Source organism: Triturus cristatus, chromosome 5_1 (genome assembly GCF_964204655.1).
Source record: "Triturus cristatus chromosome 5_1, aTriCri1.1, whole genome shotgun sequence".
Classification (NCBI taxonomy): Eukaryota; Metazoa; Chordata; class Amphibia; order Caudata; family Salamandridae; genus Triturus; species Triturus cristatus.
The window spans coordinates 499864339-499876858 of NC_140587.1; positions in this window are offsets into that span (position 1 = coordinate 499864339).

Sequence of the window (12520 nt, forward strand, 5' to 3'; positions counted from 1 at the left end):
TGCTTTAAAAGTTAATACAATCCAATACGTAATGAAAAATGTGTTGAAACATACTTTTTTTTGGCCTTTCTGTCTCCCACATTTCTTGTGTGGGGGGGACAAGTTCAACCCCCCCAAACTCCCCCTAATAGTGGTTGCTCACTGCGCTTGCTCGCTACACACCATGTGGGGGCTGGTCTCACTTTTATTTCTCTCTGATTTACTACTCGTGCCTATTTTTGGTGCTCTCTGAAAGAATGTCTATGGGTACATATGACTGGGTGGGTAACCTGGTGCTCTTGAAGGTCATCATCTACTATTTACTGTGGTTTGAAAGTTGATACAATTGAATATGTAATGAAAAATGTGCTGTAAAATTCACCATTTTGGTCGGTTGTTTTCCAAAATTTTCTTGGGGGAGAACCCCCCCAAACCCTCCTAGTAGCGGTCGGGCTCGCTCGCTGCGCTCACTTGCTACGCGCTGGACGGAGGCTGGTCTGCCAAATTTGACGGGGGCTGGTCTGCCAAATTTTGCCAGGGCTGATTTCAGTTCCCAGTCCGGCCCTGCTTATAAGTGTTTAGCCATGCAGCACATTATACATTAGATTACATTAGCCATGAAAGACATCAAAGTTTGTAGTAAATCATCCATGATATACTAGCCCTATTACTACCAGGCATTAATTAAAGTCCTTTGAACGTATAGTGGTATTGAGCTAGGTGAAACGGCGCCACTCAGGAAAATCGCACATATATTAGTTTTAATAGATCCTAAATTATGGACGGAGCTGTAAGGTGAGGAGAACCATCAACCTCCCCCAAAATTGTGGCTGAGGCCACTGAATACACAAATGAAATCCTCAGCACATGTCTGTAGTGTATCTAAACAATTGTCTGCACATTGAATGCATAAATGTTTACACAGTATTTTGAGTTTCTTGTTTTTCTTTCTTTATTCGTATAGTTTTTCTTCAGCCGACATGTGTTTCGACGCATACACTGGGAAATCATCCTGCGACTTTCTCAAGGCTCTATAATCTTTGATATATTCCTTTCTTATATGGTGATAATTCCAACCCACAATGGGTAAAATATTTGTCTTCTGTGTTAAAATCGGTTCTTGATTCAGGAAAGGTCTCCGTCTGACCAATCCACGAGCTCGTAAGAAAAGTCTGTCATCAACATAGCCCAAAACCGTGACCCTTGAGTGAGAATATTTGGGAAGTCTAGTGGTCTGTGAAGGTCTCCATTTGTACCCATATCACTCAGAAACATTTAGGCCCTGCTATCAAATACGTAACAATCACTTTTAATTGCCCTCAGAAAGTCACAAATCACAATAACCATGTACAGTCTTTACTTTTTTTTAAACATCATGTATTACTCACAGCATGTCTCAAATTTTATTTTGCTTCGGAGATTACGGGGAGAGCACGCCGAAAGTGAGTTGGTTCCGCAAATGTCTACTGTAGATGGTATGCGATATGTATTGATGATGTTTTGATAACGCGGGGCTAATTTAAAATACTTAATGTAAATCCACCACTACCAGCACTTAAAAGAAGAAGCAGAATTTATAGTTTATATTACAGCAGACTTGTGTAAATTCAATTTGTTAGGCTTGGCAGTGGCTCATGGAGATTCCGCATGCATTTTAAACGTTCCTATTTTCTACATTTTTTGCCTTTTCAAACAAAGGTGCTCTGCTGACGTTATATACTGTAGGAAATGCACTCAGCCGATGGTACATCAAAACATTATGTCTCAGTCATGGCATGTCTCTGTGTTTTTGTATTTTTGGGTACTTTATTCACGTTGTTGAATAAATAGCATATGTCAGTCATGGCTTGTCTCCAAGCTTCAATTTTTTTTGTTTTTAAGGGGAGAGCACTCGGAATCTTAAATTTGGCTCTCCTGTCAACAGCAGTAGATGTTATGTAATATGTATTGCTTGTTAATGTTGTGCTTTTGTGCATTTAAATAAAAATGTGTTCAGCTAACGGTATTTGGAAAATACTTGTGTGAGATCAACCGATGTGTAAAGGCTGCAAAAATTGCATTCGTTCCATATTCAACCCACAATAAGATGCCACATATTGCGTTTAGCCACTTAAATGCATAGCTGTAAATTCAACATGTGTGCTTATTTTTTCAGGAAGACTTTGATGGTGTTACCAGATGGTTTGTCATTATAAAAGAGTTATATTGGTCTATGGGGATGTTTTCATTAAGGGTGGCCGCATGGCCCCAGCCGAGAACAAGCAATAAAATTAGCTGAACATGGGGCTTATCAGATTAACGTTTTGTGAGTTTGTGCACACCTGAGTCGGTGACTGTGACCAGCGAGGGTGTGTATATAGATATAAATACTTTTTGTGTTATATTTTCCCCAATATTCGCGATGTTGTCTCAAATGTCGCGATGTCCCTGCGATGATACACAGGAGGCATGCTGACAGTCATGATGTTGTTTAGAATATCATGCGCGATTAAAAAAATGAGGTGATTAAGCATGTACGTGAGACAGCCATGGGAAATTCTTTTCTCCGAGTTACGCAAATGTGATTATGGGATGGTGGCAGAGGGAATTTGTATCGGAGGAGATATGTCAGTGTGTTATTCCTACCCATTAACTTCCCAACTCACACAGCAGCTCTTTAACCACAGATATTTCTAAAAACACAAGATCCATGATGTTATGTGACCTCTTAGCCTGACAGGGTTGCTGAGATGAAGTAAGCTGAAGACAGGAAATATCAAAAACACGACGACAGGGGAAAAAAAAAAAGCATTGGCATAGCCAATTAGTCTTGCCTTTGGGACCTTATAAGTGTTTAGCCATGTAGCACATTATACATTAGATTACATTAGCCATGAAAGACATCAAAGTTTGTAGTAAATCATCCATGATATACTTGCCCTATTACTACCAGGCATTAATTAAAGACCTTTGAACGGACAGTGGTATTGAGCTAGGTGAAACGGCGCCACTCAGGAAAACCGCACATATCTTGGTTTCAATAGATCCTAAATTGTGGACGGTGCTATAAGGTGAGGAGAACCATCAACCTCCCCCAAAATTGTGGCTGAGGCCACTGAATACACAAAATGAAATCCTCAGCACATGTCTGTAGTGTATCTAAACAATTGTCTGCACATTGAATGCATAAATGTTTACACAGTATTTTGAGTTTCTTGTTTTTCTTTCATTATTCGTATAGTTTTTCTTCAGCCGACATGTGTTTCGACGCATACACTGGGAAATCATCCTGCGACTTTCTCAAGGCTCTATAATCTTTGATATATTTCTTTCTTATATGGTGATAATTCCAACCCACAATGGGTAAAATATTTGTCTTCTGCATTAAAATCAGTTCTTGATTCAGGAAAGGTCTCCGTCTGACCAATCCACGAGCTCATAAGAAAAGCTCTGTCATCAATGTAGCCCAAAACCGTGACTCTTGAGTGCGAAGATTTGTGAAGTCTAGTGGTCTGTGAAGGTCTCCATTTGTACCCATATCACTCAGAAATATTTAGGCCCTGCTATCAAATATGTGACAATCACCTTCAATTGCCCTCAGAAAGTCACAAATCACAATAACCAAGTACAGTCTTTACTTTTTTTTAAACATCATGTTTTACTCACAGCATGTCTCAAATTATTTTGCTTTAGAGATTACCGGGAGAGCACACCGAAAGTGTATTTGGTTCCCCAAATGTCTACTGTAGATGGTATGCAATATGTATTGATGTTTTGATAACGCGGAGCTAATTTCAAATAATTAATGTAAATCCACCACTACCAGCACTTAAAAGAAGAAGCAGAATTTATAGTTTATATTACAGCAGGCTTGTGTAAATTCAATTTGTTAGGCTTGGCACATGGAGATTCCGCATATATTTTAAACATGTTCCTATTTTCACCATTTTGTTCCATTTTTCAAACAAAGGTGCTCTGCTGACGTTATATACTGTAGGAAATGCTGATGGTACATCAAAACATCATGTCTCAGTCATGGCATGTCTCTGTTTTTTAGTATTTTTGGGTACTGTATTCAAGTTGTTGAATAAATAGCATATGTCAGTCATGGCTTGTCTCCAAGCTTCAATTTTTTTGTTTTTAAGGGGAGAGTAATCGGAATCTTAAATTTGGCTCTTCTGTCAACAGCAGTAGATGTTATGTAATATGTATTGCTTGTTAATGTTGTGCTTTTGTGCATTTAAATAAAAATGTGTTCAGCCAACGGTATTTGGAAATTACTTGTGTAATATCATCCGATGTGTAAAGGCTGCAAAAATGGCATTCGTTCCATATTCAACCCACAATAAGATGACACATATTGCGTTTAGCCACCTAAATGCATAGCTGTAAATTCAGCATGTGTGCTCATTTTGTTAGGAAGACTTTGATGGTGTTACCAGATGGTTAGTCATTCTAAAAGAGTTATATTGGTCTATGGGGATGTTTTCATTAAGGGTGGCCGCATGCCCCCAGCCGAGAACACGCAATAAATTAGCTGAAGACGGGGCTTATCAGATTAACATTTTGTGAGTTTGTGCACACCTGAGTCTGTGACTGTGACCAGCGCTGGTGTGTATATAGATACTTTTTGTGTTATATATTCCCAAATCATCGCGCTGTTGTCTCAATAGTTGCGATGTCCCCGTGATGATACACAGGAGGCATGCTGACAGTCATGGTGTTGTTTTGAATATCATGCGCAATTAAAAAAATTAGGCAATTAAGTAAATACTTGAGACGGCCATGGGAAATTATTTTCTCCGAGTTACCCAAATGTGATTATGGGATGGTGGCAGAGGGAATTTGTATGGGCAAAACATTGTGAGATATATGTGGAAAAAATCTGAATTCAGCTAAGTTATATCAACAATATTTTTCTGATATGGGAGGGCTGTGTAATATTTCAAAGGCTAATTCACAAGCCTTAATAATAATCCATAAAATCAATTTTGGACACATTACTTGTGTCACTAATACCCCCATTTCTCAAACATGGAGTGAGAGTATCTCCACCTTGACCCCTTCTCTTAGTTGTGACACAAATTTTCAGCCCCGGGAACCGTTACCGATTGATAAAATGGCTGCTGCAACTTTCTATTCAGGTTGTGTCCAGCCAATCACAACATTCCCACAGGCGCGCAATTTCTCGATTTACCTCAAACATGTCACGATTGAACTGCGTTCAACGCAAAACCACCGGAACGTTCTGTTCAAGTTGCGTCCAGCCATTCAGAGCATCCCTGCTGGCATGCTCTTTCGTGATTGTCCTGAAAACATGGTTGTTTACTCTAGCATTTAAATAAGTTTAAGAGCTGCAAGTTATGTTCTTCACTCAATGCGAAGAAACTGGTTGGTGTATGCGCGCTTTATAAATATTTTTTAACATAACATAACATTGCATATTGCAATAAGTGTATTAATATAATCCTTTAGGTTGCTTTGGTAACCAATTGCTCTCATGACAACTCTTAACAGGTAATAGATTTCTCTCGCTGACTTCATCCCTAATAGAACCACTTCTCCTATAAGTTACAAGCAGTTTACTAGAAATCAATTTGTCAAAACCTGGTACATCTGTCAGCAAATACCAATGCTTCAATAAGATCTTATAAACTGCATTATGCTCACAGCGATATGTGGTTACCAATGCCCTTCTGTTAATATTCTAAGGTTTCTGTACTGGCGTATTATCACTGTCCACAGTGCAGATTCTACCCTCCAATTTCTTTAACAGGTTTCCACCTTAGCCATGTAACAAAAGCCTTCTATTCAACTCTTAAATACCTTTGTCAAAACAATAATCTTCATTACAATTTCTCCATAGCCAGATCATCCCCCCATAGGGGATTTCTTTAATGACTGATTGTGGTTGAGAACTGTCTGCTCCCAGAATTATATTAGTAGCTGTAGGTTTTACTTTGAATCTTGTCATCTTTGATATAAAGTTTCACATCTAGAAAAGTTATACTTTTGCTTCTAAAGCTCATAGTAAACTGCACATTAAATGCATTGTCATTCAAATGAATCAGATACTCCTGTAGCTGCACTTGGTAGCCTGTCCATATGATGAGGACTTCATCAATGAAATACCCCAGGAAAAGAAAATGGAATCCATCCATCTGCCAGAAGCAGAGGCCCAGGCATGCCCCTCTCAGGCCAACCCATAAAGAGATTGACAAAAGAAGGGGAAAACCTTGACCCCATTGCTGTTCCTTAAACTTGATGATACCAGTCACATTTAAACAAAAAGAAATTGTTTTTCAAAATCACATCCACCATCTCCATGAGCATTTTAGAAATGTTCCATCAAGCTTGCAATTCTAGTGGACAAAAGATTCTGTAAGGCCGTTAGTCCAAATTCTTTATGAATTCATGTATACGGACTCACCACATCAAGGAAAACAAAAAACATATTAGAATCCTGTTAGGTTTGGCTTTTTCAGCCGGTTTACCCCAAGACTTTTTGCTTTTTGGTGTCTTGTTTTTGACATTGCTTTTGTTGGTTTTAGGACTCTGGACACCTTACCACTGCTAATCAGTGCTAAAGCGCATATGCTCTCCATTTAAATTGTGATTCTGGATTGGTGTTTCCATGTCCCTAGCAAAGTGCCCAAGGTGTGCCAGGGCCTGTACATCAAATGCTACTAAAAGGCTTGCAGCACTGATTGTGCCACCCACATAATTAGCCCTGTAAAGGTATTTCATACCTGCCAATGCAGTGTCTGCTTGCAGTTTTTAACTGCAATGTGGTCTCGGCAAGTGCACCCACTTGCCAGACCCTAACCTTCCCTTTCTTACATATAAGGCACCCATCAGGTACGCCCTGGGTACCCCGAAGAGCATGGTGCAGAGTATGTAAAAGGTAGGGCATGTACTGGTGTGTGTGACATGGCTTGATAGGGAAATACAGTGTATTTTATTTTTCACTATTGAAAGGCTATCTGTCCCATAGGATAGAATGGGAGATACTTTGCAACATCTTACAGTCATAACTTTCCATTGGGACAAGATAGTAGAAGGGAGTTCAGTATGCCTGAACACAGAATGTAAAAAATACATCTGTTAGGAAAAATAGTTTTTAAATAGCGTGTTTGATAATGCCACTTTTAGAAGGTAGGCGTTGTTTTGCTTAACCATGCTGTGTGCCTCTGCTGGGTTGTGGATTGACTGTCTGGCTTTGCAGTGACAGGGCTGGGTGTGTGCATTCACTGTAGACAGACACTGGGGGGTTGAGGTGTGTCCTTCCCTTCCTCGGTGATTCATAGGTGGGCTGAATAGGCCTGGTCTGCATTTAGAGTGGTGTGAGGAGTTTTCACTAGAACCTGAATAGACACTGCCTCTTCTGCACAAGGCTTTCTCCACCTCCTGTAGTGAACCTGGGCCAGAGAGGTTAGAACTGGTTTGGACTGGGATCAGAGACCCTTGCCTCAAACAGAACAGGTAAATGTGCTATAAATATTAGGGGCCTGACTCCAGGACTGTAGAACTCTTTCGGACTTAGAAACCTCCCAAGAACAAGTGCTGGAGAAGCTCTGAGGAGGAACTACCACTTTGCTGTATGCTTTGCTGTGTTTGCCTGCAGTTGCTGCTTCTGACTTGGGAAGACTGGACTGAACTTTCTGCAACGTCTTTGTTTGAGTTTCTCTAAGGGTTTGAGGTAGAGCTTGCCCCCTGTTCAAGAAGTGTCAGGAACAGCAAATACTTCAAGTTCATCTGCTACCAGCACTGGGAACTGTGTGTTTTGTGCTGCAACTGAAGAAAAAGCAACCCGACACCGTTACCGATGCCGCTGCCGACTCTGTGGCCTGAAGGCACCGCAGAGGACACCGCTGTACTTCGCACCACAGCCCTGGTCTCATCGATGACAGTTCTATGCCATCACCGAGCTGCTGCACGCTCTGTGACCTGTGGGCACCATACTTTGCACCCCCTCACTTCACGCTGCCACCCTGGTATCCCCGACAACGACGCATAATTCCTAAACCGATGCCACTGCTTGCACTGTGGTTTGAGGGCACAACTCATAAATTACATGACGCACGCCTTCATCTTGCACTGCAGCCAGGGTCTACAGATGCCAGTGCCATCGACTCCAGTTTGTCAGCCAACAACAGCGCTTCAGCAACAACGATGCTGATGCTTGTACAGTGACCTGCCAGCATCCAAATGAGCACCACAGCCCTGGCTCACAGATGCGGCTGGACGACCATCACCGAGCTGCTGACTGCACCATGACCTGAGAGCACCGCACGCCGCACTACTGCACTTGACACCAAAGCCTCGATGCCTGCAGATGCCAGCACTTGCGACTCCAACCACGAGGTGTTCTATCTGCAACGAGCTGACTTCAAGGGCCCGACAGCTCCTGCATCGACCTCTGGGAACCCACATCTTTCAACGCCGGCTCTTCGGAGTTCAACGGGAGGTCGCTGATGCCTTGCGTTTCTAAACGGTACTCTTTTGCAGGTCTACTGAACAGCTATGACAGGGGCCTATGTGAGCCTAGAATAACATTTAGCTATTTTATTATTTTACATAACTGGCACTGGTCAATTTATAAGTTATGGAAGGTTAAAATTACACCCACTTTCATTTGTTGGAGATGTTAAAGGTACAAAGAGAATATGGCACAAATGTTCCTATCCTGCCCAGTGTTGGGTCCCTTTTGGAACTCGGTTTGGAAGTGACCTAAGAATATGTGCAAGTTATAGATATTTTCTTTCCGTAATTGGCTATCTTATGCAGCATGCACGGAATCCCATGGATCACAACGCACATAAAATGATGGCTGGATTCTCCTTTAGCGCCTGCTAGGGTATGCGTCTGAGACAATGGAGGTCCCAGTGGAGTCGCCAGAAGCCATGATGCTGATGGCAGTTTATGAACATTTGATTTATAAACTGAACAATCAGTTGTTAGTGTTTGAAGATGAATGGGGAGTAAACATACATAGTTTATCTATGGGGGTCATGACAAGATTGTGAGCTCATTTGTTGAGGTTGGTTATCACAAGGGTTGTATGATCGGAGAGCCTGGGATGTAGCATTTATGAAGACATAGATTTTCCATATTTAATTTTCTCAGTTCTGTGCTATTGTTGTATGGACTTGTGCGTTTATTTTCTTTGGTAGTGACACCTGGGGTTTGAACCAGGACACTGTATTGCTATGACGATTTGCTTCAGATCCCTGCCTCATATTTCTAAAGCATGTATGTCTGTTTTTGAAAGACCATAAAAAGATTTAAAATGGAAAAGATTAAGGCCATTTAGTGGTTTTAATCCTCTCCACTTTAAATTAAGTCATCACATCTTGGTGTATTTCCTAATACATATCTCTTAAAATAGAGTGACATGAATGACACACCAATTTTAATGCCGAGGAGAGGGAATGTTGATAACAAATCCTCATTTCTTTTACAATTCATATTTTTATTTAAGAGCAATGAAATGTATTATCTTTCATTCAAAGCAAGATTGAAAACGGTTGAGTCAGGCTTACCTAAGCTATAGGTTTCAAATATAATTTCCCTGCTATCTGGTTCCCGTACCTGAATTGACTTTAGGGAGCTTATGAGAATGTATTTTGGTCAACAGCCAACCTCTATGCCAACAAATACAGACTGATATGGTTACTTATGATGAGGGATGGCTGATGAAGTAGGTTCTGTAAATGGGCCATAGAGATTGTCCAGGTCTCTTGAGGCTAGGGGAAGAATTTAATAACCAACATTCATTAAGCTTGCTTTTGCAAAATTCCAGAGAAATTTGTAATTAAAATCAGTCTTGCTGATAACAGCCATAACAACATTGACATCAAAAAAAGCACATTCATTAGCTTCAAAGAAGACATTGCATGGCATCTTCATAATCAAAATAGAAGCCTTAATAAAAACAACACATCACATTTTACATTTGTATAATGAGGCTTTTTTATCATAACTGAAGCACGATCTATGACTAAAATAAAATGTGTTTACCTATTTTCGATAAATCCATTAACAATTTAATACAGGTTCATGTTTAATGAAAGAATCTCAAATATAAACTACTCCAAGATAAATGTTGTTCATCAGAAAAACGATTTGTATTACAGAGAAAGGTGTGCAGTAAAGAGCAAATATAGGCAATTAACGATCATTTCCATTGACGTGTAGGGTTATCAGAGTGGCCAGGACAGGGCTGTGTGTATCTAACAGTAAGTGTCGATTTTAAAGAGGCAAGATGTTGGATGGCAAGCACTCTTCTCATAGCACGCAATTAACCCAGCTTTCTCTTCCATCCAATGCGGCACCCTTCCACCACTCCTTGTATCCCATGCTTATCTGTGACACCAGATGCATTGCTCCCTTTTAACAGTGATGTTCAATGCAATTCGAGGGGTCCTAAGCCATCTGAGGCAGAGGATGTGTCTTGCTTTTTAGGTGTCGCTGTGGGTTCAGCATTGCTGCAGCACCTGGGCTCAGGCATCCAAGAAGTTAAAAGACCAGCACCTGGTTCTTCCTCAACCTATAGTAGAAGTACAGAACCTGAGGGGGTGAAGCAATTGATCTTCTGGTTCATTCTGTCTGGCATCACCATCTCCACTGCATCTGTAGCTCCTGTTGCTGGTGCTCACCCAAATCCCAAGGCCAATATCAATGGGATACACCACAAGATGATGTTGCCTGACTGAGGCCTTGAAGACTCCCTGGCAGATGTCTGATCACAGGCTTCCATTGGTACATTGTGCACACTAAGCTCATCCCTAGAAGGTGCAGCTACCCTACGGGCTGAACAAGCCAGGCATATCCACCAGCGATCCCTGGCTGTGGCCATCTTCAAAGTCTCAAGTCATTATCCATTCACAGATTGTGGAACAAATGCTCCTGAAATCTTGAGAGATTTGGCCATATTAGTGGAGGTGTACATTACTTTCACCCTGTATAAAGCTATTTAAAGCAGAAGGCATCCCAACACTGGCTGTTAACTGTCCTGTTATATGAGGTGACCCTTTTTCCTACCAGGCACATTGCAATATTGATTGTAAATTGTAGGAAACAAATTAAAGATAAAAGAATTCCAACATTACCCTTTAACTGTCCTATTAAGTGTAGTGACCCTGTTTTTTTTACCAGGTACTTGTCTGTTCAGCTGTGCCACCACTATCACTCTTTGGACATTTGTCGCAATGACCACCTTTTCCAATCCCCACCTCTAATCTATGTGATGGTGTTGTGTTCCACTCAAATATTCCTTTGTATGTCAAAATTACTATGAGCTACTGCCTATCCAGGTGTGCTACAATCGCTTCACCCCTTGGGCTCTTACCAAAATGCTTGAGCATTCAAGAAATCACCTGTTATCTGTAGGCCATTGTATTATGTTTAGGGTTACCTCCCATATCACCAAAATACCAGCCATTAGCATCACTTGGTTTAATGTTTCACTAACCCAGCAATAATCACATTGCCATTGCACGATTGCCATCCATCCAGGTTTGCCTATGTATTACAACCCCCACTTCCTCAGATTACTCTTGATCATTTGTGGATGGTTCATGTCCATATTATCTAGAGACTCTTAGCTTCTAATGTCCTGACTATTGCCATAGTGCAATACACCCTGACTCTTGGCCAAACCTAGTGGCTCCATATTCCTTTCCTCAACTGCATCACCACTGCAGAAAATTGCTTAGTCAAAGATTCTCCATAACTCCATAAGTTAACCTTTCTCCATAACCAACAATCTTGTCCAAATGAAATGTAAGACCAATTTTTGACTCAACCACCCACAAACTCTAATTTCTGACATCTACTCCAACCCTCTTCATGGTGCAACACCAACAGATCTCCTCCTAGATAACTACCTGTTCTTGAAGGAAAAGTCTGTTCCTGTGCTATCATTGCTTCTTCTGCCACCTGTATTCCTCCTTGATCTTCCCCACCAACAAACAACACTACTCCTCCTGTTACCAGACCCTTTATTAGCACAAGCTCTTCCATGTCCCCATTTAGCCTGATACTTCAGTTACTATCCCTCTTTGGCCTCTCAGGAGCCCTCCTAAATGTGTGGTCTACCGTCAAAAACACACATGACATCCAGATCTTAAATATAATTTCCCCCTCTCTAATTAGATATCTCTGATAGCTGGTTTAGCGAAACCTTCCTACCTGACTTTAGTAATAGCCTCCCATCCTATTACAATGCCCTAACATAAAATCAGAATAAGGGGAGAGAAGTGGGAGTGGCCCTGCTTCATCAGAAATCAATCTCAGTTAAAGAGAATTCAGACCCTACATTTGATTTCATCTAGTACCTGCTCTGTAGAGTAACTACCGGTCCCACCTAATCTCTAACAATTAGTGTCCTATCACCCTCCACCGTGGAAAGAATGCCTCACTGCCTTTCTCTCTAACCTTCTTGTTTTTTCCCTACATATCGACTCCATCCCCAATCCTGGTGGCATAGTTGGTAACATAAAAATCTACGCTAATGGCACATCATACTCCTACAGTCGAAACATTCCTGCAAAGATTGATA